Raw genomic sequence first — 27,387 nt, forward strand, 5'->3', positions numbered from 1 at the left:
AAGATTTAAACAATTTTTCCAGGTGCAAGATAGACGTAAAACTTCATTAAATCATTAAATATTTTAATACCACCAACAACCCATCTAGAATATGTATTTTAAAAATAAAACTTCATTTATATTATCAACTAATTTATAAAATAATCCAAACAAGATTCCCAAGTTGCTTGGCTATGGATAAACTTTTAACACTAAAATAAAAGATGTAGAGAATGATCAGAATAAATAGAGAGGTATATAATATTTAATAATGTAGCTGTTATTTCTCTTCAAGTTATATCTAAACTAAATTAAAGCAAAAACCAACATTTCACTTTTTTTTAAGGAATGCAAATGTATTTTAAATTTATATGCCGAAAAATTTTATGAATACTTAAATCAACCATAGGAAAAAAGAGCCAAGAGGGGTTATTTTTTTCTTTGAATGTTAAAATATACTACAGCAAAACCACCATTTGTAATAAAAAATAATTTGGAATTACCACAAGAAGATAAAAAAATTAAACCAACAAAGTGAGAGATCAGAAACAGAACCAAATAAACACAGGATTTAATATATGATAAAAACTGCATCAAGTATCACTGGAAATGATAGATGGCATATAAATAGTATGGGGAAAGTGCTGTACTTAATAAGATTTTTCCTTAACTTCACAAAATTTTAAAGTCTTGTTAGATAAAAAGTATGAATATGAAAAATAAACCTAATAGATAGTTGGGAAAGAAAAACAGAACATTTTATTCAAACACAGAAAAGGGATTCTTAAATAAAACATTAAAAGTTTGAATTCCAAGTGATATAAATAATGTTTTTTGTTCATTAAAAACCTCTTAACAAAGTTAATAGATAAATGACTGAATCAAAAAGCACATTTGCAACTTCAATTACTCTTCAAAAAAGGAAACTCAAAAAACTAAAGCTGACATAATGTGATCCTCAAAATAATTATTATACAGTAAAATGCAAATGAAATTACTGAGATAGTACTCTGTACCTATCTGTCTACCAACAATAGAACACTTTATAATGTCAGACATTAGTAGATATTTGCTCATGTAGGAAGTGTCATGTAATGGCACTGTTTTGGGGAGTATGAACTGGTTGAGATATTCCACACAGCAATTTGGTACACGTAGTCAAATGTATCACATGCGTTTCTATGTGGCCCAGAAATTCTATTGCAAGGTATATGTAGCCCAAAGGAATTCTCACAAACATTTCATAAAGGACACACATGAAGAAGGTCCTTATTGTAGTACTTATGGAGGTGGGAAATTGGAGGTAACATGGCTGTCTATCAATAGGTGAAGTGGTGGTAGGCAAAATGGGCTGCATGTACACACTAAAACATTATGCAGTAGTCAGAACCAAAAGTTATATGTATATACACAGAACAATACAGAACATGGTTGACTTTCAAACCTAGGGCTTAGTGAGAAAAGAAACAGAATGACATATTTTTGGATATATACATACAAATACACATTACTATGACTCACCATATTATATAAATCACATGCAAATGCATTTATAATAGCAATATGCATTTTACAATAGCATATACAAATAGTTGTCTGTAGCTAAGGTGGTGGTGGGAGGAAGGGCGTGGAAATAGGAATAAAATCAAATAAATGAAAAAAAGAAAACTGAGCTAGCAAACCAAACCAAGAGGGACCTTGCAAAAACCAATCATGTTAAACCAATGATGTTATGTTGCATCAAAGTGAAATACAATTAATGCAAATTTCTGCTTCATGTTCCAAAAATAAAATGAAATATTATGAGTCATCAAATTACTAATATCTTAGTGATCCATGTAGTGAGCGAACACAAGTAATCCCATTTAACTAGTATGTATCAATAAAAATTTTAAAAACAAACAAAATAATGCCAGTGTAAAAATATTCATGATAGAATACAAATAGGCAAGATTTCTAATTGTCAGCATCATGTGAATGACAGGAAGGTGATGGGACAGTGGTGTCCACCAGAGAAACAACCAAATAAAGACCATAATACTAGTGAGGAGGAGAAGAAAAACAAAAGGCAGAACAGTAAACAATAAGACCTATTTTTTTTTTTTACTAAAATCACTAATGGCTGAGTATGACTGAATGTCTAAGGGAGAATATTGAACAGGCAAAATGATCTGTCTTGAATTGAGACCAATGGGGCCAAGGAGACTGCTACAAACACAGCTGCTGTGTGTTGTCTGATGTACTCAAAGCAGGTTTTGTACAAAGAAAAGTAGCTGGACATGTACTTTAAAATCCCATTCAATCTGTAACTTAAAATTTTAATCTAATAATCTTGTGAAATGGTTAACTTAGAAATTGAATTACTCTACTTCTGCTTCCACAGAATTTTAATATTCAAATGTTGGGTCCCATTCTGAAACCTAATTAACAAAACGCATTTAACATTTTAAAATAAAGTTATAAATTCAGTGTATTGAATTTCTTTTTTATTATTTAAATAGTTTGACTACCAAACTACCTCTTCCCAAGCACTAAAGTCTTAAAGTCAATTACATCAAACTTAAAAGTAATCTGATTAGGTTTTCTTAAATGGCTTAATGCTGTTTAAATTTATAAAGATTTATATATAAAATTCACAAGTTTAAATCACCTACAGAGTTAGAGATTTTAAGTTAAAATCAAAGATGTATTTTCTTGGCACTTTGCTGTGATTTTTTTATTAATCATTAAATGTATTTAAAATAACAAATAATGCACAAATTATTCCATAACAAAATAGATAATGCTATAATTTGGATTCAATTTATTATTCTCATGAGTTTCTATTTCTCATAGGTAACACACCTACTCACTAGAGAAAAATAAAGTCTTGTTTTCCCATGTTTGTCAAGTGGATGTTTTCATCTCATTGCATTGATTTCCTAACAATTACAGTCCCAGCTATAGCACTGGTCTGGGTTGCTGCCCTCAACCAGAAAGGTCACATTCAATCTTATTATAAACAGAACAGAAAAGTTAATCTCATACCTTTAAAATGAAATAGGCACTAAATTCTTGCATTCAAGTCACATAAATTTTCAAATTGCAGTAAATTATCTCTAATATCATTCATTACTTCAGTAGTGTTTTGTATTTATTTGATTCTCTGCATGTGTGACAGAAGTGTCTTTTTAAAAATTACAATGATAGGCAAGATATTTCAGAAGTATTTTTAACATTTTTATTTAGCAAAAATAATCAGCATTCCATGTTAACTACCTCTTAAAAGAAATAAAAGAAAAAGAAAAAAGTACAGCCTCTCCAAGAAATCTAAAAACCTGAGATAATAATAGTTAAGGTCTATTTTTTAAACTGATGGTTGCCCCTTTCTACTAATAGTAGAAATAATATATTCCAAGGCTTACAACAAACCTTTTGGGAGTGAGAGGATGCTGGAACAGGTATTTTCTCTTCTTATTTTTTCCTTTCTTTTTTGAGAGGGAGTTTCTCTCTTGTCACCCAAGCTGGAATGCAGTGGCACTATCTCACTTACTGCAACCTCTGCCTCCTGGGTTCAAGCAAATCTCCTGCCTCAGCCTCCCAAGTAGCTGGGATTACAGGCACGCACCATCATGCACAGCTAATTTTTGTATTAGTAGAGGTGGGGTTTCACAATGTTGGTCAGTCTGGTCTGGAACTCCTGACCTCAAGTGATCCACCCGCCTTGGCTTCCCAAAATGCTGGGATTACAGGCATGAGTCACTGCACCCGGCCTGGTATTTTCAATTAATACTTATTTTAATGTTTTCTTTTTAATGTTTTTATTTTTTACTTGCACCTACAGGTGATTTTGTTTTTATTTTATTCAGTTTTGTTATTAAAGACTTGACAGGGTTTCTAAATGAAAATAAGCCATTTAGGACATAATTGGTTCAGGTTCTACTTACAAGGGTATATATATTTAATCTAAATACTTGTCAGCTTCTGCAAACTACATTATGTTTTCCAGTTAACTGAAAAGCAAATGAGTTAAGGAATTAAGTGTACTTCTATAAACCTACTCTCTAGCTATGGTTTTGCTACTGAGTAATTAAATGACCTTAGATTTAAGCTTCAATTTTCTAAAATAAGATTATATTATTTAAAAAGCTGTTCTGATTTTTTCCCAAAATTGTGGTGGGAAACTGTAAGAATGCTGACATTCTAAAGGCTTAACATGGATCTTTATCGTACTGGGTAGGTGGCATGACAGTAAAAAACTTTAATCTTGTTAAAGTAAGCCCATGACCAACAGGCAAAGTGGACTCCCTGTGGATATCTGAGGTGCTCAAAGCTAAAATAGAATAAGGTTGTCATGACTGGAGTGAGGGAGCAGTCACATACTCTTGGTTCTCAGAAAGATACTGTAAAAGTATCACAGGACTTCCCTTTCTACATTCAAGTCCCACCAGTTCCTATTGTCTGAATAAACCGTGGCCAGAAAGATGGCCCCTGACTCACCCATCCCCACATATCCTTTTGGGGCATGGAAGCCAACCAATCAGAGATCACATGAACAAACCCACCAGAGCTCACTACCCCATCAAATAGGAGCTGTATCAACCACTCAAAACCCAGCTGTGCTGACCTATCAAAACTAAGCAAGTTTCAATCCTTCATTTGCATAAACAAACATCATTGGGAACTTTTTAAGTATATCTATGTTTTGTTAGATCAATGTTCACAGTACAGTAACCAGTCTCACAAAAGTATGTGAATAGAAACAAAAGAAGAAATTTTTTGAAAAAATTTTAGCAAGATCAAAATTTTTGTTTTAAATTTTTATCCAGAAGGATGCAACTGATGCTGTATTTTCAAAATTCTTCACCAATAGTCAGTTCCAATTCGTCTCTATATCATTAGCTAATTCCTGAATGTGTCAAGGTGTAGTGTTGAAGAGTGGTACTTGAGTCAACTACTTTGCTACAGAAACATTTCTAGACAAACCCCCTTGCTACATCCATTCATTAGTTTCTCAATAAGTGTACATAGTGTTTTTATTCTTAGAAGTGCTATGTTACATAAATTCTGCCAAGCAGTAATGTTTATATTCAAAATATTGAACATCTGTTGTCAGCTTTCTCTATCTTAATACTTTTCTTTCACATAATTCTGTGATTTTGAATGCATTTCTTTATGTTGTGTATATCATTGGCCTTAAGTTTGATGGTTTAATCATTTCAGTAGCCAATTCATCTCGGCAAATAACATACTGCTTTTTAATCACTTCATCACCAATTACAGCTACAAAATGAAATCAATATATGAGAGATACTACTTTTGAGCAAAATTAGTTTGACTTTTTTTTGGTATTCACTGTTTTAAAAAAAACTTCCATTATCACTACTTAATACTCCTGAGAGAAAAGATGTGTCATTTTTTGACAAAAAAATCCAGTTAATCTTCTTTTACCATATTAGGGTTACAATTTCTTATCCCTTCTTTGAAGTAACTTCCATTATTACAATTTCATATATTACTACTGAAAGAAAAAATGTGTTGTGTCTTTACAAAAAGAATATTGTAAATCTTCTTTACCATCTCCATATTAGAGTTAAAATTTTGAATCCTTAAATAGCTAATAATGGTAAACTATACATTTAAAATATATCTGATAAAACTTTAAAATGACCTGCAAAATAAATAAGCACACATATTTTACCTTATTTTTATTTAATTACACTTCACAAACCAAACTTAAAACACGTTATCTCTTGCTCCTCATGTGTGTAACTAAAATGCAGCTCTTGCCTCTTAATGACTCATCAGGCTAGTTGAACAACACTCGGTCTAATCTATACCCTGTTAGCGAGACAAATCTACTGATCACAAGTGGGAGGACACAGAAACGTCAATTTGATCAACAGTGTCAAAATGTACACTGCTGTATTTTTGTGTTATTACAGACCTGTGACAACCAACTCACAGATAGGCATCAGTCCTCCTGTCACATTTTGAGTAGCAAAGATATAGCCCCCAGCACCCAGCTGGTAATTTGCAGAGCTGGAATTCACATCCAAATCTGTCATACTTCAAACCCATGAACTTGTCTCTGTACCATACTACTTCCTGAAGCTATGGGAATACATACTCTATACCAAACAAATTTTGTACTGAATTCTTCCATTTTCTTCTCTTTCTTTCTCTTTACAGAAAACCAGGCTTTCCTAATGAAAGCTGTTCTCCATTAATTACTCAACTTCTTATACTTCCCATGCATTATTCAAGGACAATTAGCAGTTCCTAAAAACAATTCCTCATTAAAATGTAAGTTTAAGAAAGAGAATACATTGAAAGAGACAGTCTTGGGCTACTTTTTTTTTTTTTAAACATTAAACTGTAACATAGTTAAAACTATTTCAAATCTAAAGGGACTATTTTTTAAATGTATTGTTATCCCAATTTCTTTTATTGTCTAGCTACAAGATGATGAGTGAGGTGATACTGCCTTAAAAGAAGCGTCTGTTTCTTAGGAAAGCCTTATCATTGCAAACAAACACTGTAAATAAAAGAGAGAGAGAAATAGGAAAACTATACTACAGTTTACCAAATAGTGTCACAATAAATAATTGCTGAGAATAGCCACTACCAGAAACTAATTTTAAGTATAAAATTATTTTCTCTATGTAGGCAAAAACAAAACCAAAAGAGGCATAAGAAAACCCCAATTCTAACAGTTAAAACAATGGATGAACCTGGAGGACATCATGGTACACTAATCAGATGGATAGAAAGTAGAATGGCGGTTGCCAGGTCTGGGGTGGGGAAAGGGAGCAGCTGTTTAATAGGTATAGTTTCATTTTTGCAAGATGAAAACACTCTGGAGACTGGCTACACAACAATGTGAATATACTTAACACTATGGAATTCTATACCTTTGAAAATGGTTAAGATGGCAAATACTATGTTGTGTGTATTTTACAATTTAAACAAAAATTGTTGTGGTTGCTTCATCTCATACTCCATTTCATAGGCATTTTGAATAACCCTGAACTCTTAAACCACAGCAATCAGTATTGCTACAAGTTCACATAACTTGCCTTCCCAAAATAAAATCTTTGTTTAACTATATTTAAAAGATGAGGAAAACTGCAAGTACATGTATCAAGTTATGTGCAACAGAATCACTATTCAAATAATAATGAATATATTCATTTGAGGAAATAATTTGGGGATGAGTTAATACACCCAAATGGTGTTTATTGTGAGATATATTTTGACCACTAATTTCTTTCTAGAACAGCAGAATTTACTGTGAGTAAACTGGGGGAGGGGGGTCATTATGTCTTATTATATGAAATAAAATTAGTATAATAATGTATCATAGTTTCATTTACTCAGAAGTCTGTTAAGTAGAAGAATAGTGCCAGTAACTTATTACTCGCTTATTCTATGAGAACTTACTCTCAACCTGTTTGAGAGGCACTATAGCAATTAGAAAATAAATTTACTATTTTACCCTCATCTCATGGGAGACCAGGACAAATCTGCTAAAAATAACATATAGCTCTCAACACACACTGATGATTCAATGTTTGGCTTCAGGATTTTGAAGAATAAAATATCAGTTGTCATCTTCAATTATATTAAAGTTGGGTTCATGACTTTTATACAAAAAGCTTAAAAATATTGAAATTAAAGAAAATCAAAATAACTCAAAAGCGCAAATATAGTGTGTGACAGAGACTGCCTGTTACCTAATCTCTTTTCCATTATTTTTCCTTTAATAAAATAACCCATTTTATTCAGCAGTGTATGATAAGCAAACAAAACCCATTTGTTAGCCTTCCTTCTAGTTGGATGAGTGAGACCATGTGAATAAGTTCTGGGCAATGCAACTTAAGCAAATGTATGTTACTTTACTGAAAAACCTTTTTAAAAAAGCAGGCACAATTCCTTTACTATTTTTTTTTTGTCCTGTTTCTTCTTTCAGTGGAAGACTATTAAAGTGATGGCTGGGACTCCCACAGCTCTGGGCAATTGAGTCATAGGTCAAGTATGGCTTAGTAGCTAGATAAAAGAAGACTGAATCTCTAACACTATAAAGACAATTTGGTGTCTTAATTTGCTTTACATAAAAAAGTAATGTCTGTATTTTATTAAATAATAATGACTTTTGATTGTTCTGTCACATTTAAGTAAAAGTAAGCCTAACTGCACAAAGCAGAGTAAAAACTATGATTATTAAATAAAAATAGGATGGGCAGAGAGGACCCTAACGGCAACAATAAAAAGGTATATATGGTATTAAAATTTTATTGTAGACTTACTGAATTTAGTCTTATATTTACCATTATACCTTGTGGGTGTATATACACTATATATGGGCTTTCAAAATATATAAAAACTATATGATATACTATACTAGATAATATGTCCCCACCCAAATCTCATCTTACATTGTAATCCCTGTAATCCACAAGTGTCAAAGGAGGGACAAGGTGGGAGGTAATTGGATCATGGGGGTGATGGACTTTGTTAACTTCTCTTCCCAGTCCAAGAGGGGCTTGTTTTAAAGGCAAGAACTTCCCAGCACCATCTCCCCATCTGGGAGCCTAGAGTTCTTTGTCTAACTTTCCCGGACATGGGACGGTTGATAGCCCAGGTGAGCTTCCTTTATTTAAAAAGACTGCCAAAAATCCTTGAAAGAAGGGGCTCTATTGCGAGCCAGGCAGCCAGTCCAGCATCAGAGCTGAAGACCAATCACTCCAGAGGAAGTTTGGAAAAAGCTCCTCTCACTGGATAAGAACTTGAATGGGGCAGGTGTAACTCAGGGGTTAAAATTCTCCCTAATCTCTCTCTCTCTCTCTCTGCCTAATAAATCCCTTTTCTGCAAAACTCTCTGGGTCTGATACTTACAGAACAAGCTCACCGAGCCACCAGGGCTCTTTTCCCATTCTTGGGTGAGTAAGGCCCAAGGACCTGGGAAAATACATCCTATCAGGAAACAGTGTGCGTCTTTGGAACACCCCTGCCACCTGCTCCTGTCCCCGGTTACATCGCGGCGAGCCAGACAGGAGAAAACGTAGTAAGAGACTGTGTTACTTTCCAGCCGTGAGTGAATCGAACCTCTCCCTCTTGCTAAAATCTGTCCTATTGCTTTTCTTAAATCCGTCAAGGAGAAAGCACCAGACACAGAGGCTGCCGGCCCTGTGAGGGACCACCGGAGTCCCGGAGGTGGCTGCCCGGCTTTCTTCAAACCTGCTCCCTCTCTGTGTGTTTTCTCTGGGCATGGCCAGGCCAGGTCCGGGCCTCCTGCCCACAAGCGACAACCTCTCCCCTCACCCCTGGCAGTGCCCTCCCCGTGCTAACCTGGGTGGCCAGCTTCCTCTGGTCCAGTTGCGCCAGTCGCTCCATAGGGGAGTGCTTTCCTTAGGCCGCTGACTCGCAGGTCTGGCATCCTGGCCATAAACTGGGGCCGAACAACCGCAGCTTGCTCCCCGAGATGGGGCCTGCGTGGGACCACGGGGGTGGTCGGCGAGGGCAGACTAATGAATTCATCGCACTGGGGGAAGCCTTAGACACCACCTGAAGAAAATAATGAGCCCTCCACTCCACAGCCTGAAGTTCCACGAGACTACCCTTCCTACACCTGCAAGCCATTAGAGAATCTAAGTTTGCGCTTCTGACAAGATCTCCAGGAGAGTAACAGCTCCTGGGTCTAATTCACATCCTGGCATTACAGGATTATCACTCTTAACTTTGCCATCTGTAAGCAGACTCTCAAACTCCAATTACTCCTTTCATAGCAGGGGAAAAGCCGGAATAGTAGGAAAACTTGGTACTAGCATTAGAAAAGTTACTACCTCTACTCAGTTTTAATGTAAGCTATCTCAGGAGTTAAATAATAACATTAAAAAGGTGGATGACTTTCTGCAAAGGTAGCTCACACTGCAAAATAGCTTAACTCTTTAGCTGCTGTAGCTCTTCGAAGTAAAAGGGCCCTAAATTTGCTAACAACAGAAAGAAAGGGAACCTGTCTCTTTCCAGGAAGAAATGCTGCTACTTTGCAAACCAATTAAGTGTTATCTTAAACAAAGGTAAAGAACTCAGGGATCAATCGAACAGAGGGCTTAAGACTTTCAAAAAACAGTATCGTGGACTTTACTTAACAACTGGCTATCTCTATCCACTCCTAGGCCCGTTTATAACCATTCTATAATTGTTGGCATCTGGGCTTCTCGACTTTGACCTTCTTGTCACATTGCCTTCTTCTAGAATCAAAACCATAGGCCACAAATAATCCTGCAAATGGAACCCCCTGAATGTCCTTGGCTCATAAGCTCTATCATGGACCTCTGAATCAACCTGCACCCCTGAAAAACTCCCCTCTAGAGGAAACCTCAACTGAAGAGTCCCTTATATGCCCCAATTCAGTGGGAAGTAAAGAGTGATCAATGCCTGTGCCCAACAGCAGTTGAACTTTCCTGTTCAGAGCGGGGACTGAGGGACTATGTTAACTTCTCTTCCTGGGTCCACAAAGGCTATGGTTTCAAAGACAAGAACTTCCCAGTGCCATATCTCCATCCACCTCCCCATTCAGGAGCCTAGAGATTTTTGTCTAATTTTCCCTCACACAGGAAGGTAGACAGCCCAGGCGAGCTTCCTTTGTTTAAAAAGACTGCCAAAGCCTTGAAAGGAGGGGCTCTATTGCAAGCCAGGCAGCCAATCCAGCATCAAAGTCGAAGATCTCTCTCTGTCTCTGTCTCTCTTTCTCTCTCCCCTCTCTCTTTTCTCTCTCTCCTCTCTCTCTCTCTGCCTAATAAATCGCTTTTCTGCAAAACTCTCTGGGTCCATTACTTACTTGAACAAGCTCACTGCAACACCAAGGCTCTCTCCCCATTCTCGAGTGAGTGAGGCCCAAGGACCTGGAAAAACACATCCTATCGGGGAACAGTGAGCATCTTTGGAACACCTCTGCAACCTGCTCCCATCCGCCTGTTACAGGGGCAATCTCCCCAACTCTGTTTTTGTGATAGTGAGTGCTCATGGGAGCTGACGGTTTTATAAGCACCTGGCATTTCTTCTGCTTGTACTTCTCTCTCTTGCTGCCATGTGAAGAAGGTCCTTGCTTCCTCTTCCCCTTTGCCATGGTCATAAGTTTCCTGAGGCCTCTGCAGCCATGAGGAACTGTGAATCAATTAAACCTCTTTTCTTTATTAACTATCCAGTCTTGCCTTGTCTTTATAGCCGTGTGAAAAGGGACTAATACACTATATATAGTATGGGATCTATAATTAAAGATTAAATGTTCGCAAAGCTTGTTTCAACAGAGAAAGGAAAACAAAGCCATTTCACAGCTCTTTCCATTTGATATTTCATACAGGCAACAATTTTTAAATCTCTCTAGTAAATGATTTAGTTTCTAATAACATACTTATAAATAGCATGAGAATATTGACCCTCCGCCCCCATTAAAAGTTAGGTCTGATTTTGACATCCCATATTGGAAGATGAAAATCTAACTTTCTTTCACCTTCTTGCCCCAAGAATACGAAGTACACATTTAACTTATCTGACTCATTTGTGTCTTATATTTGTTTATATCCATATTTAATGTTCACATTATTATAGCTTTGTCAGTGCTAGTTACAACTAAACCATGTACCATTGACCCTAAGTAACACAGATTTAAACCGAGCAGGTCTATTTATACATGGATATTCTTCTGCCTATTCACCACTCCTGAGACAGCAAGAACAATTCTTCTACTTCCTCCTCAGACTACTCAATGTGAAGATGAGGATAAAAAACCTTTATGATGATCTACTTCCACTTAATAAATAGTAAATATGTTTTCTCTTCTGTATGATTTTCCTAATGCCATTTTCTTTTCTGTAGCTTACTTTGTTGTAAGAATACAGTATGTAGTACATATATAAAATATATGTTAACTGACTATGTATGCCACCAGTAAGGCTTCTGATCAATAGTAGGCTATTTTTAGTAGTCAAATTTGGGGGAAGTTAAAAGTTATATGTGGATTTTTGACTTTGCAGGGGTAAAGAAATGTGCACCCACATTTTTCTAGGGTGAGTTATAGTAATACATTATGTTGCCATTGCTTTATCTTTCCCCCACATTTTTTTTTGCCCTTAGAGATAATCATTTTCTAGTTTTATGCATTTGTTTTATTTTCCATGTTCTTTCTTATTTTTTATTTTACTGTGACAGAGTCTTGCTCTTGTTGCCCAGACTGGAGTGCAGTGGTATGATCTCAGCTCCCTGAAAACTTCACCTCCTGGGTTCAAGCGATTCTCCTGCCTCAGCCTCCTGAGTAGCTGGGATTATGGGGGCCTGTCACCACGCCCAGCTAATTTTTGTATTTTTAGTAGAAACAGGGTTTTACCACCTTGGCCAGGCTGGTCTTGAACTCCTGACCTCATGATCCACCCGCCTCAGTTTCCCAAAGTGCTGGGATTACACACGTGAGCCACCACACCCAGCATATTTTCCATGTTCTTAGTAGCAATTCTATACTAATGCTCCCTTGGTATTATAAACTCTTCTTAGTATTATCAAATTCATTATCTCTTCAACCAGTTCTGTATCTTTTAAAGAAATTCCTCACGGAGCTACCCAACTTACTCCACTCTGGCTAAGCTTCTCAGCAAAAAGGCTAATCACATTTCACCTTCGGCTAGAAACACGTCATCACACCCTTTTCTAGTGTTGAATTCCATTACGTGAATTACAGGAGTCCTTCCATCTGGGTTATTCCAACTTTTGATGAGGAACATTCCTCGTTTGCATTCCAAGAAAGGTGTGTAAAATGTTGTCTTAGATGGCTGACTGATCTCCTTATCAGTTATTTGGGCACACCTTTGTGTTTTCCTAAGCAGGTTCTTCTCATTCCTTTCAACATGGATAGTGTGAGAATTTTCTAAATTTTTAAATTCTTCTTCCTTTCTAATATATTTCTTTTTCGGAGATGAAATTTTGCACTTTTGCCCAGGCTACAGTAGCAGTGGCTCGACTCTGGCTCACTGCAATCTCCACCTCCCAGGTTTAAGCAATTCTCCTGCCTTAGCCTCCTAAGTAGCTGGGATTACAGGTTCCTGCCACCACCCCCAGCTAATTTTTAAAATATTTTTAGTAGAGACAGGGTTTCACTATGTTGGCCAGGCTGGTCTCAAACTCCTGACCTCGTGATCCACCCACGTCAGCCTCCCAAAGTGCTGGGATTACAGGCGTAAGCCACTGCACCCAGCCTCACTCTCCTCAAGTTTTAGGATAAGCAATCACAAGGAAACTTATACTAAAGCTTATACTAGTAGCCTGGCTACTATTTCAATAATTTGCTTACTTGTTTCCTCCGGCAAATATCCAAAGTTATTGATTACACATTTTATTTTTCACAAAGCAACAGAACATGAACACAACCAGTCTTTGCCACTTTGTAACTAAGTTTGTTTTTCCTCAATTGTCCGATAACATTCTTGATTTCCATTTTAGACTTTATTAGACCTCTACTTTCTATAATTTTACCAATATTCTCTTCAAAATCACTTAGGTATTAATAAAAAGACTGAGGCATTGTCCACAGCTCACCTACTCCTGAGCTTTCATCTGAGTATCCCTTAATGGTCCATTCACAGCAAAATAGGCTATTTCTAGCATGCACTTCACAACTTTTCAGTCTCTACCCATTACTTTATTCTAAATCTGCTTCAACATTTTTAGCTGTTTAACAGCACCCTCATTTCACAGCACTAATGTCTGTCTCAGTCCATGTGGACTGCTATAATATCCTAAGTATCATAAACTGGGTGGCTTATAGACAATAGAAATTTGTTTCCTACAGTTTTGGAGGCTGAGAAGTCCAAGATCAAGGCACCAGCATATATGATGTCTGGTGAAAGGTGAAAAGCCTAATTCCTGGTTCATACACAGCAATCTTCTGGCTATAAGCTCAAATGGCCAAAGAGGTGAGAGATCTTCCTGGAGCTTCTTTTAAAAAGACACTGCTAGGGGGAGATTTCCAAGATGGTGCGGTAGGAACAACTCAGGATTGCAGCTCTCAGTGAAGGCACAGAGGGTGAGTCCTAGCCGCATTTTCAGACGGATCTTTGTTGCCCACAGAATGGGGGAATTCCCAGGTGTAGGAGAGACATGGGATGCCAGCGCAGCCCTTTTGTCTTGCGCGGCCATTTCCGCCGGTGCCGCAGTGCAGTGGCACCCCACACAAAATGCACTGATCTGGGTGCCCTGTTAAACTGGCAATCTGAGATTTGGGAGGGCAGATTAGCATTTCCATCTGATTAAATGGGACTTGGACAGTGAGCCAGACCAGGAGATTCCTGGGAAGTGACATTTGAGCCGGTGCAGTGGGTCGCTGCACGGGAAATCACACAGATCCCAGTTCAGCAGGCAACTGAAACACATGGGAGAGAGTCAACCATTCAACTTGAAAAGGGAAAAAAAAGGGCTCTGAGGCAGGGAGCCAGGTGATCAGGCTCAGGGGTCCCACCCCCACAGGGACAAACAAAACAGAGATTCGAAACGCTCGGGGTTGAGAGTTTCACTGCGGGCTCAGCTGAATCCAGGACGGTGCAGCTCGGTGGGGGAGGGGCGTCTGCCACTAGCGAGGCATTCCGCCCCTACTGAGGTACACTCCCATTGCTGACGCAGCCTGCTGTTGCCAAGGCAACCCACCATAAGAGAGACTCCACCAACAGGGCGGAGCCCGCGGCAGCAGGGCAGACCCTGCAGTAGCAGGGCGGAGCCTTGGCAGGAAAATAGTGACTAGACTGCCTCCTAGCTGGGCAGGACAGTGCAACGAATACTCATAAAGAAAGCCCTAACTCCCAGAGACAGAGCATCGGAGGAAAAAGAAAGGGGTTTCATAAGTTCTGCTGCAGCAGACCTAAACGCACCTGCCTAACAGCTCTGAATGAACAACGGAGCTCACAGCTCAGCACTTGAGCTCCTAAAAACTACAGTCCATCTCCTCAAGCAGCTCCCTGACCCCTGTATATCCAAAGAGTCACCTCAAAAAGGACGAATCAGACTGACATTTGGGGGGCATTATTCCGGGACAAAGATAGCAGAAGAAGAAACTGGTAGCATCCCTCACTGTTCCTCAGCTGCTACAGGTGTAACCCAGACAAGCAAGGTCTGGAGTGGCCCTCAGCAGTCATACAGCAGAGGGGCTAGACTGTTAGAAGGAAAACTAAGTAACAGAAATACGTCATCATCAACAATCTGGGCGTCCACTCAGAGACCCAATCGAAAAGTCAGCAACTACTCAAATGACAGGTGGATAAATCCACAAAGATGGGAAGAAACCAGCGCAAAAAGAAGGAAAACACCCGAAACCAAAACACCTCGCCTCCTACAAAGAACCAACACTCCTCACCAGCAAAAGAACAAAGCTGGACGGAGAATGAGTGTGATGAAATGATGGAATTAGACTTCAGAAGGTGGATAATGAGAAACTTCTGTGAGCTAAAAGAACACGTTCTAAATCAATGCAAAGAAACTAAGAACCTTGAAAAAAGATTTGAAAAAAGATTCGAGGAAATGATAACAAGAATGGGCAACTTAGAGAGGAATATGAATGAATTGAAGGAGCTAAAAAACACAACACGAGAACTTTGCAAAGCATGCACAAGTTTTAACTGCTGCATTGAGCAAGCAGAAGAAAGAATATCAGAAGTCGAAGATCAACTCAATGAAATAAAATGAGAAACCAAGATTAGAGAAAAAAGCGCAAAAAGGAATGAACAAAGTCTTCAAGAAATGTGAGACTATGTGAAGAGACCTAACCTACATTTGATAGGTGTAAATGAAGGTGACGAAGAGAATGAATCCAAGCTGGAAAATACTCTTCAGGATATTATCAGGAAAATTTCCCCAACCTAGCAAGGCAGGCCAATATTCAAGTCCAGGAAATACAGAGAACACCACAAAGATATTCCGCAAGAAGAGCAACCCCAAGGCACATAATCCTCAGATTCACCAGGGTTGAAATGAAGGAGAAAATACTAAGGGCAGCCAGAGAGAAAGGTTGGGTTACCCATAAAGGGAATCCCATTAGACTCACAGCAGATGTCTCGGCAGAAACTCTAAAAGCCAGAAGAGAGTCAGGGCCAATATTCAACATCCTTAAAGAAAAGAACTTTCAACCCAGAATTTCATATCCAGCCAAACTGAGCTTCATAAGTGAAGGAAAAATAAAATCCTTTCCAAAAAAGCAAGTACTCAGAGATTTTTGTCACCACCAGGCCTGCTTTACAAGAGCTCCCGAAAGAGGCACTATACATAAAAAAGAACAATGAGTACCACCCATTCTAAAAACTTACCAAATGCTAAAGAGCATCAACAAAATATAGAATCTGCATCAACTAATGGGCAAAACAGCCAGCTAGCATCAAAATAGCAGTATCAAATTCACATATAACAATATTAACCCTAAATGTAAATGGGCTAAATGCCCCAATCAAAAGACACAGACTGGCATATTGGATAAAAAGCCAAAACCCATTGGTGTGCTGTATCCAGGAAACCCATCTCACAGACAAAGATACACAAAGGCTCAAAATAAAGGGATGGAGGAAGATTTACCAAGCAAATGGAGAGCAAAAAAAAAAGCAGAAGTTGCAATTCTCATCTCTGATAAAATAGACTTTAAAGCAACAAAGATCAAAAGAGACAAAGAAGGAAATTACATAATGGTAAAAGGATCGATACAACAAGAAGAGCTAATGATCCTAAATATATATGCACCCAATACAGGAGCACCCAGATATATAAGGCAAGTTCTTAACGACTTACAAAGAGACTTAGGCTCCCACACAATAATAGAGGAAGACTTTAACACTCCACTGTCAATATTAGACAGATCAACCAGACAGAAAATTAACAAGGATAACAAGGGCTTGATCTCAGACCTGGAACAAGCAAACCCAATAGACATTTACAGAACTCTCCACCACAAATCCAAGAATATACATTCTTTTCAGCACCACACCATACCTACTCTAAAGTTGACCACATAATTGGAAGTAAAGCACACATCAGAAAATGTAAAAGAACGGAAATCATAACAAACAGTCTCTCGAGAGATCAAAAATTGTCACCCTATTGTCAAAATTGAAAGAGCTAGAGGAGCAAGATAAAAAAAACTCAAAACCTAGCAGAAGACAAGAAATAACTAAGATCAGAGCAGAACTGAAGGAGATAGAGACACGAAAAAACCTTCAAAAAATCAATAAATCCTAGAGCTGGTTTTTTGAAAAGATCAAAAAAATAGACAGACCACTAGCCAGACTGATAAAAAAGAAAAGAGAGAACCAAATAGATGCAATAAAAAACAATAAAGGGGAAATCACCACAGATTCCACAGAAATTCAAACCATCATCAGAGAACACTACAAACAACTCTATGCACATAAACTAGTAAACCTGGAAGAAATGGATAAATTCCTGGAAACCTGTGTCCTCCCAAACCTAAACCAGGAGGAAGCCGAGACTATAAATAGACCAATAACAAGGTCTGAAGTCGAGGCAGCAGTTAAGAGCCTACCACACAGGAAAAGCCCAGGTCCAGATGGGTTCACAGCCAAATTCTACCTGACACACAAAGAGGAGCTGGTACAATTCCTTCTGAAACTATTCCAAATAATCCAAAAAGAGGGAATCCTTCCCAAATCATTTTATGAGACCAACAACATCCTGATACCAAAACCTGGCAGAGACTCAACAAGAAAAGAAAACTTCAGGCCAATATCCATGATGAACATAGATGCAAAAATCTTCAATAAAATACTGGCAAAACAATTGCAACAGCACATCAAAAAACTTATCCATCATGATCAAGTAGGATTCATACCGGGGATGCAAGGCTGGTTCAACATACGCAAGTCGATAAATGTAATTCACCACAGAAACAGAACCAAAGACAAAAACCACATGATATCTCAATTGATGCAGAGAAGGCATTTGACAAAATTCAACAGCCCTTTATGCTAAAAACCCTCAATAAACTCGGTATTGATAAAACGTATCTCAAAGTAATAAAAGCTATTTATGACAAATCAACAGCCAATATCATACCGAATGGGCAAAAACTGGAAGCATTCCCTTTGAAATCTGGCACTAGACAAGGATGCCCTCTCTCACCACTCCTATTCAATATAGTCCTGGAAGTTCTAGCCAGAGCAATCAGGCACGAAAAAGAAATAAAGGGTATTCAAATAGGAAAGGAGGAAGCCAAATTGTCTCTATTTGCAGACGACATGATAGTATACCTAGAAGACCCCATCGCCTCAGCCCAAAAACTCATGAAACTGATAAGCAACTTTGGCAAAGTCTCAGGATATAAAATCAATGTGCAAAAATCACAAGCTTTCCTATACACCAATAACAGACTTAAAGAGAGCCAAATCAAGAACGAACTGCCATTCGCAATTGCTACAAGAAGAATAAAATACCTAGGAATACAACTCACAAGGAACGTAAGGGACCTCTTCAAGGAAAACTACAAACCACTGCTCAATGAAATAAGGGAGGACATAAACAGATGGAGAAACATTCCTTGTTCATGGTTAGGAAGAATCAATATCGTGAAAATGGCTATACTGCCCAAAGTAATTTACAGAATCAACGCTATCCCCATCAAGCTACCATTGACTTTCTTCACAGAACTGGAAAAAAACATCATGAACTTCATATGGAACCAAAAGAGAACCCGCATAGCCAAGTCAACTCTAATCAAAAAGAACACAGCGGGAGGCATCACACTACTGGACTTCAAACTATACTACAAGGCTACAGTAATCAAAACAGCATGGTACAGGTACCAAAACAGAGATATAGACCAATGGAACAGAACAGAGGTATTGGAGGCAACACAACATATCTACAACCATACAATCTTTGATAAACTTGACAAAAACAAGCAATGGGGAAAGGATTCCCTGTTTAATAAATGGTGTTGGGAAAACTGGCTTGCCATGTGCAGAAAGCAGAAACTGGACCCCTTCCTGACACCTTACACTAAAATCAACTCCAGATGGATTAAAGACTTAAACATAAGACCTGGCACCATAAAAACCCTAGAAGAAAATCTAGGCAAAACCATTCAGGACATAGGAGTAGGCAAGGACTTCATGACCAAAACACCAAAAGCATTGGCAGCAAAAGCCAAAATAGACAAATGGGACCTAATCAAACTCCACAGCTTCTGCACGGCAAAAGAAACAGTCACTAGAGTGAATTGGCAACCAACAGAATGGGAAAAAAATCTTTGCAGTTTACCCATCTGACAAAGGGCAGAATTTACAAAGAACTCAAACAGATTTACAGGAAAAAAACAAACAAGCCCATTCAAAAATGGGCAAAGGGTATGAACAGACACCTTACAGAAGAAGACATAAATGAGGCCAACAAACATATGAAAAAATGCTCATCATCACTGGTCGTTAGAGAGATGCAAATCAAAACCACACTGAGATACCATCTCACGCCATTTAGAATGGTGATCATTAAAAAATCTGGAGACAACAGATGCTGGAGAAGATGTGGAGAAATAGGAATACTTTTACACTGTTGGTGGGAGTGTAAATTAGTTCAACCATTGTGGAAGACAGTGTGGCAATCCCTCAAGGACCTAGAAATAGAAATTCCATTTGACCCAGCAATCCCATTACTGGGTATATATCCGAAGGACTATAAATCGTTCTACTATATGGACACATGCACACGAATGTTCATTGCAGCACTGTTTACAATAGCAAAGACCTGGAACCAACCCAAATGCCCACTGATGATAGACTGGACTGGGAAAATGTGGCACATATACACCATGGAATATTATGCAGCAATCAGAAATGATGAATTCGTGTCCTTTGCAGGGACATGGATGAACCTGGAGATCATCATTCTCAGCAAACTGACACAAGAACAGAAAACGAAATACCGCATATTCTCACTCATAGGCGGGTGAGGAAAAATGAGAACACATGGACACAGGGAAGGGGGTACTACACACTGGGGTCTATTGGGGGGATAGGGCAGGGACGGCAGGGCGGGGGAGCTGGGGAGGGATAGCCGGGGGAGAAATGCCAAATGTGGGTGAAGGGGAGGAAGGCAGCAAAACACACTGCCATGTGTGTACCTATGCAACTATCTTGCACGTTCTGCACATGTACCCCAAAACCTAAAATGCAATTAAAAAAAAAAAGACACTGCTGACTTCCCAAAGGCCCTCTTCCAAACACCATCAATCCCATTGAGGGTTAGGTTTTAATATATAAATTTTAGGGGAGTACAAACATGTAGTTTGTAGAAGTCTCTTTTTTCATCAGCTAATTGTTTTCCTCTTTGTTTAGGTCTCTGATTTTTATGTTAGATGTTTTTCGTAGCTAGCCAGCAATCATTGGCTATTCATTCCTTTTAAATTGTCAGTTGGCTCCAGTTATACCTATAAACTTTATTCTAAGCGAACCTGGTTGTTCATCTTATTGGGAAATCCTTAATCACTAGTTCCTCAAGTCTTTCTTAAAAGTCTGATCAGGTTCCCGAAAATTTTTTTTCAACCTTTGGCTTGTTGCAGGTGCAGAGTGAGAGAGAGTATATATTCAGCTGAAAGCATTGGAAATCCTATAATGTTTAAATCTAGGGGCTTTCAACAGTTGTTATTATTAAACTTATTTAATAATCACTCTAAATCCAAGAAGGATTAGGTCTCCCTTAAACAAAAAAAGGTAAAGATTGCACGGTAAGCCATTTTTACCCAGAAGAGTGGCTGATTCGAAAAGTTTACAAATACGCCATTGGTAGTACTTTGGAAAAGTTGATGTCTAGATATCCGGGAGAGCACATATACTAGTAATTTAAGAAGTCGGAGGTATTTGTTCAAGATTAATATCACAAAGTCATTAGTTTAAAGAATATGAGAAAGAGCCAGATCATAAGAAGATCTGAAATAAAATTAGGATTGAATGAAGATGTATTTGGGACTGGACGGAACAGTGTTTTAGGAAAAGAATGTGGAGAGGCATGATGGTTTTTGACAAGTGGTATGAACTTTAACACCCAGCTGGTTTCCCATCAGATTCATCCACAAGCAGGACAGAAAGTGAAATTATCAGAGATTTCCTGACTCTTCCTGCCTACTTTCCACATTATGTATTTGTCTTTAACACAGATATAAAAGTAATTAAATTAATAAAAGTATATATAAGGTTAATAATTCAATTACTTGATGAGCATTTTTGACTGCTATCAACATACCCTATTTCCTTAATTCTAAAACACTTCGGATTATAAAATACTTTAATGATTTTTTAGAGAAAAACTATTGCTGCCACATTTGATGTATATACTGATTTAAAAAATCTCAATTTTGGAAACTAAAATAAGAAAACCTATGTTGGGAATAAGAGACTAATACCCCAAAATATGGCACTTTGACATAGTGAACTAAAGAAGGAGGTGCATGATCTCTCTGACCTCACCACCTGCTTTCCCAACTATTGTCCCTCAATCCTCTACCTGTCCTGAAACACAGGAGGAAGTTCTCTAAATTTCCTTTATCTCCCTAAAGTCCGGACCTAACAAACAGAGCAACTGTTTTTCTTTTGCTCCCTCTTGTTTTATTACCTATGGCAGAAAAGAGCATCAAGAATGTAACCACAACAGAACAGACTTTTTTATAAGATAATTTTTGTCTCTAAGGATCATTCAAATTCCGAGGAGCACTATTTACAAGTAATCCTCTCTTCCCTATCCATTCATGCTCCCTCATAATCATGTATTGCCCCTCAATGGAATTCTTCTCCCTCTTCTCATAAAACGTTTCCAACCATAACCTCTTTTGTGAGGATCCAAGCCCCTATTCTTTCTATAAACTCAACATAGTATATAAGATTCTTAACCCCAGTGGGGAAAAGGGTAATCATTCTGTGGTTCTTTGCCATGTGCATGTTAATAGACTAGACCAAAATTAAAATTCTAAGCCATCCAACTGACTGAATGGACCCCCATTTCAGCCAAGGGAACCCAAAGAAACCTAAAACACTATTTCAGGTCATGATGGGAAGGGAGGATCCGATATGCCTCATTATACCTTCCTCCCCTCAGAGTTCAGACACAACTGACCAGCATTAACATTGAAACAAAACAGGTTTTTTGTAGTAATAAGATACCAAATTTGAAAATAACTCTAGTATAACATCATATGGCAGATAAAGAAGGAAATCAAAATATTTTACCCTCAAATATGAGTTTATTTGCCATTTTTTTGAAATGGTCCTGCAAAGCAGTCTTTTTTAGGAGAAAATGTGCATCTGTAAAGAATCTCTATTAACATAACTAGATCTTTCTAGGGCCTCCCAATTCTGAATACATTAAATGAGAGTCTAACAACTTTTAAAGGCCTGAATAGAAAACATTTGCCATCTATTGCCTGTAAGGGCAGCCAGCTATGAGACTTCTTCTACATAATAAGAACCTTCAGCTCCACACCCCTTATCTTATCCCATCTAATTCTCTTTATTGATTCTAGGTCTTTATATAATAATTAAATCTTTCAATCAATTGCCAATCAGAAAATCTTTGAATGCACCTATGACCTTTATGTACCCCGCTTTGAGATGTCCCACCTTTCCAGACTGAACCCATGTATACCACACACATAGTGATTGATGTCTTAAGTCTTCCTCAAATGTAAAATATAAAGCTGTAAACCAACCACCTTGGGCACATGTTCTCAGGTCTTCTTGAGACTGTGCCTCTGGCCATAGTCACTCATATTTAGCTTAGAATAAAACTCTTCTGGCTGGACGTAGTGGCTCATGCCTGTAATCCCAGCACTTTGGAGGCCAAGGCAGGGGGGAACACTTGAGGTCAGGAGTTCAAGACCAACCTGGCTAACATGGTGAAACCCCATCTCTACTAAAAGTACAAAAATTAGCTGAATGTTATGGCAGGTGCCTATAATCCCATCTACTTAGGAGCCTAAGGTATGATAATCGGTTGAACCCGGGAGGCAGAAGTTGCAATGAGTCAAGATTGTGCCACTGTACCCCAGCCTGGGAGACAAAGTTAGACTCAAAAAAAAAAAAAAAGTAGGTACAGTGGTGCATGCTTGTAACCCCAGCTACTAGGGAGGTGGAGGCATGAGAATCACTTGAACCTGGGAGGCAGAGGTTGCAGTGAGCTGAGATCATGCCTCTGCACTTCTGCCTGGGTGATAGAACAAGATTGCATCTCAAAAAAAACACTTTAAATATTTTATAGGGTTTGCCTTCTTTTATTTTTTCATGGACAGATTTATATGCCCTTTCTCCAATTCACCTGCCTTCTGTGAGTTTATTTTTCAATAGGCCTTCAGAGGGTGATAAGAGTTTTTCCCTTGGCCCCTACACCTGGAACCTATCCTTGAGACACACAGAACTAAGCATCCATTTCTCTGCACTTGCAATTCAAGAATGTCTTCAAATAGAAATTAGCAAGTATGATTTCATCTCCATAAATAGTACTGCAAACATTGCCTCTAGAAAAAGGGCACTGTCAAGTTCTCCTCACAGAGTCAACCCATTCAAGCCAAAATCACAGGGTCTTGTGCTTGTCTAATAACTAAAAACAACTACAGAAGTAATTTAAAACATTGTCCTGAAATATAAAAATGTTATTTTATTTTCTCTAATTTGGAAGATACATGAATGATATTTGAATAATGACATCTTAAATATCAGTGAATTTTTCTACATTTGTCTGTATAAGGAAATTTGGCATTTCAAGTATGTCATTGAATTTAGATATGTGACAATGAGATCTAACAACTGGAAGGGTGTCATGCCAGGTCAGTCTTGAGCACTTTCTAACGATACTGGGGTGGTTGAGTAGGTAGGTGGAAGATTTTCACAGCTTTAAAATATCTCATACAGCTGGATGCATAGGAAGTGTTATTAAAGACCTATCTTAGATTTTAGTATGTATCCCCAGGCAGCTCTCTGGATGAAGGGCTAGAAGAATATTCCCGGATCTTACTGTTCCTATCACAATTCCTGGGTTTATTTATTTCAGTATATTGCAATTATATGATAGCTACAAACCCAATTTTAATGATTATTTGAGAAATGTGAAAACTTTAGCCATTTGCCAAACCACAGAGTATTGTAGAATAAAATAAAATTTTCCTGAAAATCAATTCCACTGCTTTAACTAAGTTATGAAATCTGCATAGGGCATTTTGTATTGTTTTATCTTGAGTTTTCTGAAAAGGAAGAAACCATGTAAAGCTAGGAAACCAGGAAAGTATTTCCTGTTTCTATGTTCCATGCTTTAGGAGCCTTATCCATTAATTACACATAACAGTGATCAAAAGAAAACCAAATAACTGTACCTGATCAGCGTGACTTGCTCAGATATGTCATTCATTCTCTGGCTTTCATTGTTCAGGTCCCGAATCAGTCATTTGTTAGCAACAATTCTTACATATCTTCAAAGGCAATACTGCATAAGAAATAAGTATTACCACTCTGTGTATCTCATTGCAATTACATTTCTTATATGCGGTCCATCGACAGAATTGAGTAATTATAAGATAACGTGTATTTCATAACCAACCATATCTATTTTTGCATATATCTACTCTATCTTTTGATTGTAAGAATTGGATATAAAAACAATTTCTTACAAAAACCAGTGCAACTACTTTTACTATCTACACAGAACTAGACTAGAAGTTATTTCAAGAGCAGACAGATGCTGGAATTGAGAATTTAGAGTCCATAACATCAACCCCCATAACATCTGGTACTTTTGAGAATAATTTTTATACACTTCTATTTTTTCCTGGTATTTTTTAAATCATTTATTTTTAGACTAAACCCATCATTAGTCTTATCCTCATCCTTTCTGATATGTTTTCATTTAACAGAGCTTCATTAACTCAAATATGTATTCATTTTATTCATTCACTCAACAGCTATTTATTTTATGCCTACTTTGTACATTATTTTGCTTTAGACCCTAAGGAAACCACAGATAAGATCCCTGTCCTCATGTGTTGTAAATTCTAGTGGATAAATAATTAAAAAAAAAAAACAGCTATAAGCATAATTATAATTAGGAAAGAAAAATGTAATTTTTTAGGAAACATGTAACAAAAGGATATCACCTAGTCAGAGAGAGAATCAGGGATTCTTCCCTAAGAAGGTGATAGCATTGCTGGTCTCTCTTACTGGCACATGGAAGGTATTTATTCAGATGAAAGACCTGTGCATCCTTATAGAATTACTAGTTCTGGAGATGAATCAGACAAGAAAAAGAGAGACTATGCCTTAGTATATGCTCCGGGATTCATGTGACAGTGGTGGGTTCGAGTTTTCACATGAGCTGCCTCACTCATCATAACATAGCCTAATGAATGACCCCCATATATGCCTATAGCTGTGTTCCAAATAGTCAGTGAAATAAGATCAGGGATCTAAGTTGAAAACAATTCAAACAAACTGTTGGAAAATTTAAGCTGTATATATGTGGGATAAATTGATTTGGAGGGCCACATAAACAAGTGTGAAGTTTACATGGGCAAACAGTTGCCTCAGCCCTCACTTTGGAGGTGGCCCAGTGAAAATATGATTGTCAGGACCATTAGTGATCAGAAACGCAGGCTGCACCTCACTTTCTCCCATATGGACACAGGATCCTGTGATGGCCACTGTCACTACTGCTTATCTGACTAATTTGATATAGCTGCAAGTTCTGCCACTACTCTCTGCCCAAAATGAATTCTTCAAGACATTTATTTTATCCCCTCAATGTCTCACAAACTGGAATCTATGTAAGAGGATCAGATCATTAGAAACTTGGTTACCTTCCTGGATCATCATAATTTCAAGCTGTATTGAGAAAGTAGACATTTGGTATATCAGCCATATGGGAGAAAGAAAACTGCATGTTTAAACATGAGAATAGCCTGAAATAAAGGTTAGAGCTGAAAAACGAACAAACAAAAAAAGATGAATTTCCTCTCGAAACATACTTTTCACACTTCTGACTTCCTAGTATTCCATTTTTTTCATCTTTGGACTTAAAAACATTTCCACCTAGCATGATTTAACTTTCTGACATAATGTTACCTGACTTCAGATTATACTACATAGCTATAGTAAACAAAGCAGCATTGTATTGGCATAAAAACAGACACATAAACCAATGGAACGAAATAGAGAGAAATCCATACATCTGCAGTGAAATCATTCAAGTTCACTCATGTCAAGTAACACTTGACAAAGGTGCCAAGAATATACACTGGGGAAGGGACAGTCTCTTCAATAAATGGTGTTGGGAAAACTAGATATCCATATACAAAAGAATGAATTTAGATCTCTATCTCTTGCCATATACAAAAATCAAATCAAAATGGATTAAATATTTAAATCCAAGACTTTGAACTATGAAACTACTAAAATAAAACATTGGGGAACTCTGCAGGATATTGGACTAAGCAAAGATTTCTTGAGTAATACCCCACAAGCACAGACAGCCAGAGGAACAGTGGATGAATATAGCCATACCAAGTTAAAAAGCTTCTGTACAGCAAAAAATAATAATAATAATCAACAAAGTGAATAGATAATCCACAGAATGCGAGAAAACCCTTGTAAACTATCCATCTGACAAGGGATTAATAACAAAAAAAATAAAAGGAGCTCCAACAACTCAATAGGAAAAAACATAATAATCCAACTCAAAAAACTGGCAAAAGATCTGAATAGGCATTTCTCAAAACAAGACATATAGATGGCAAACAGGCATATTAAAAGGTGCTCAACATCATTAACCATCAGAAGACTCCAAATCAAAACTAAAATGAGATATCATCTCACCCAAGTTAAAAATGGCTTTTATCCAAAATATAGGCAATAACAAACGCTGGTGAATATGCAGAGAAAAAGAAACCCTTGTATACTATTAGTGGTAATGTAAATTAGTATAGCCACTATAGAGAACAGTATGAAGGTTCTTCAAAAACTAAAATAGAACTACCATATAATCTAGCAATCTTACTGTTAAGTACATAGCCAAAACAAAGAAAATCAGTATACTGAAGAGATATCTGCACTCCCATATTTATTGCAGCACTATTCACAATACCTAAGATGTGGAAGCAACCTAAGTGTCTATCAACAGAAAAATAAAAAAAGAAAATGTGGCTCATATGAAACTGCCTTTACAAAATTATGACAGTAAGAGAAATCTGACAGTTAACTCCATCTTGCTTCTCATCTCCAAGTTGTCCTTGGTCATTTCTGGGCATAGGTCAAGCTGATTCTGGGAGACATTTACTTTTAGTAGTTTAACCTTAAAGTAAGGATGCTAATAGCCCTCCCAAAGCCTTCCTTTGTAAAACCAATGAATGGCCAGCGAGGCACA

At 37.6% G+C, this 27,387-nt stretch overlaps 1 long non-coding RNA gene across 1 annotated transcript in view; it reads right to left on the reverse strand.

The window, feature by feature from the left end:
* The window catches only part of LOC144578688 (uncharacterized), an 867,227-nt gene extending 842,738 nt beyond the window's left edge, over positions 1 to 24,489 (reverse strand). Inside the window, exon 1 of the long non-coding RNA XR_013524955.1 lies at positions 24,350 to 24,489. This is a non-coding gene — a long non-coding RNA (uncharacterized LOC144578688). The remainder of the gene's footprint in view (positions 1 to 24,349) is intronic.
* Positions 24,490 to 27,387: the final 2,898 nt, after the last annotated feature.

The sequence above is a fragment of the Callithrix jacchus genome, chromosome 12 (assembly GCF_049354715.1).
Source record: "Callithrix jacchus isolate 240 chromosome 12, calJac240_pri, whole genome shotgun sequence".
NCBI classification, from domain to species: Eukaryota; Metazoa; Chordata; class Mammalia; order Primates; family Cebidae; genus Callithrix; species Callithrix jacchus.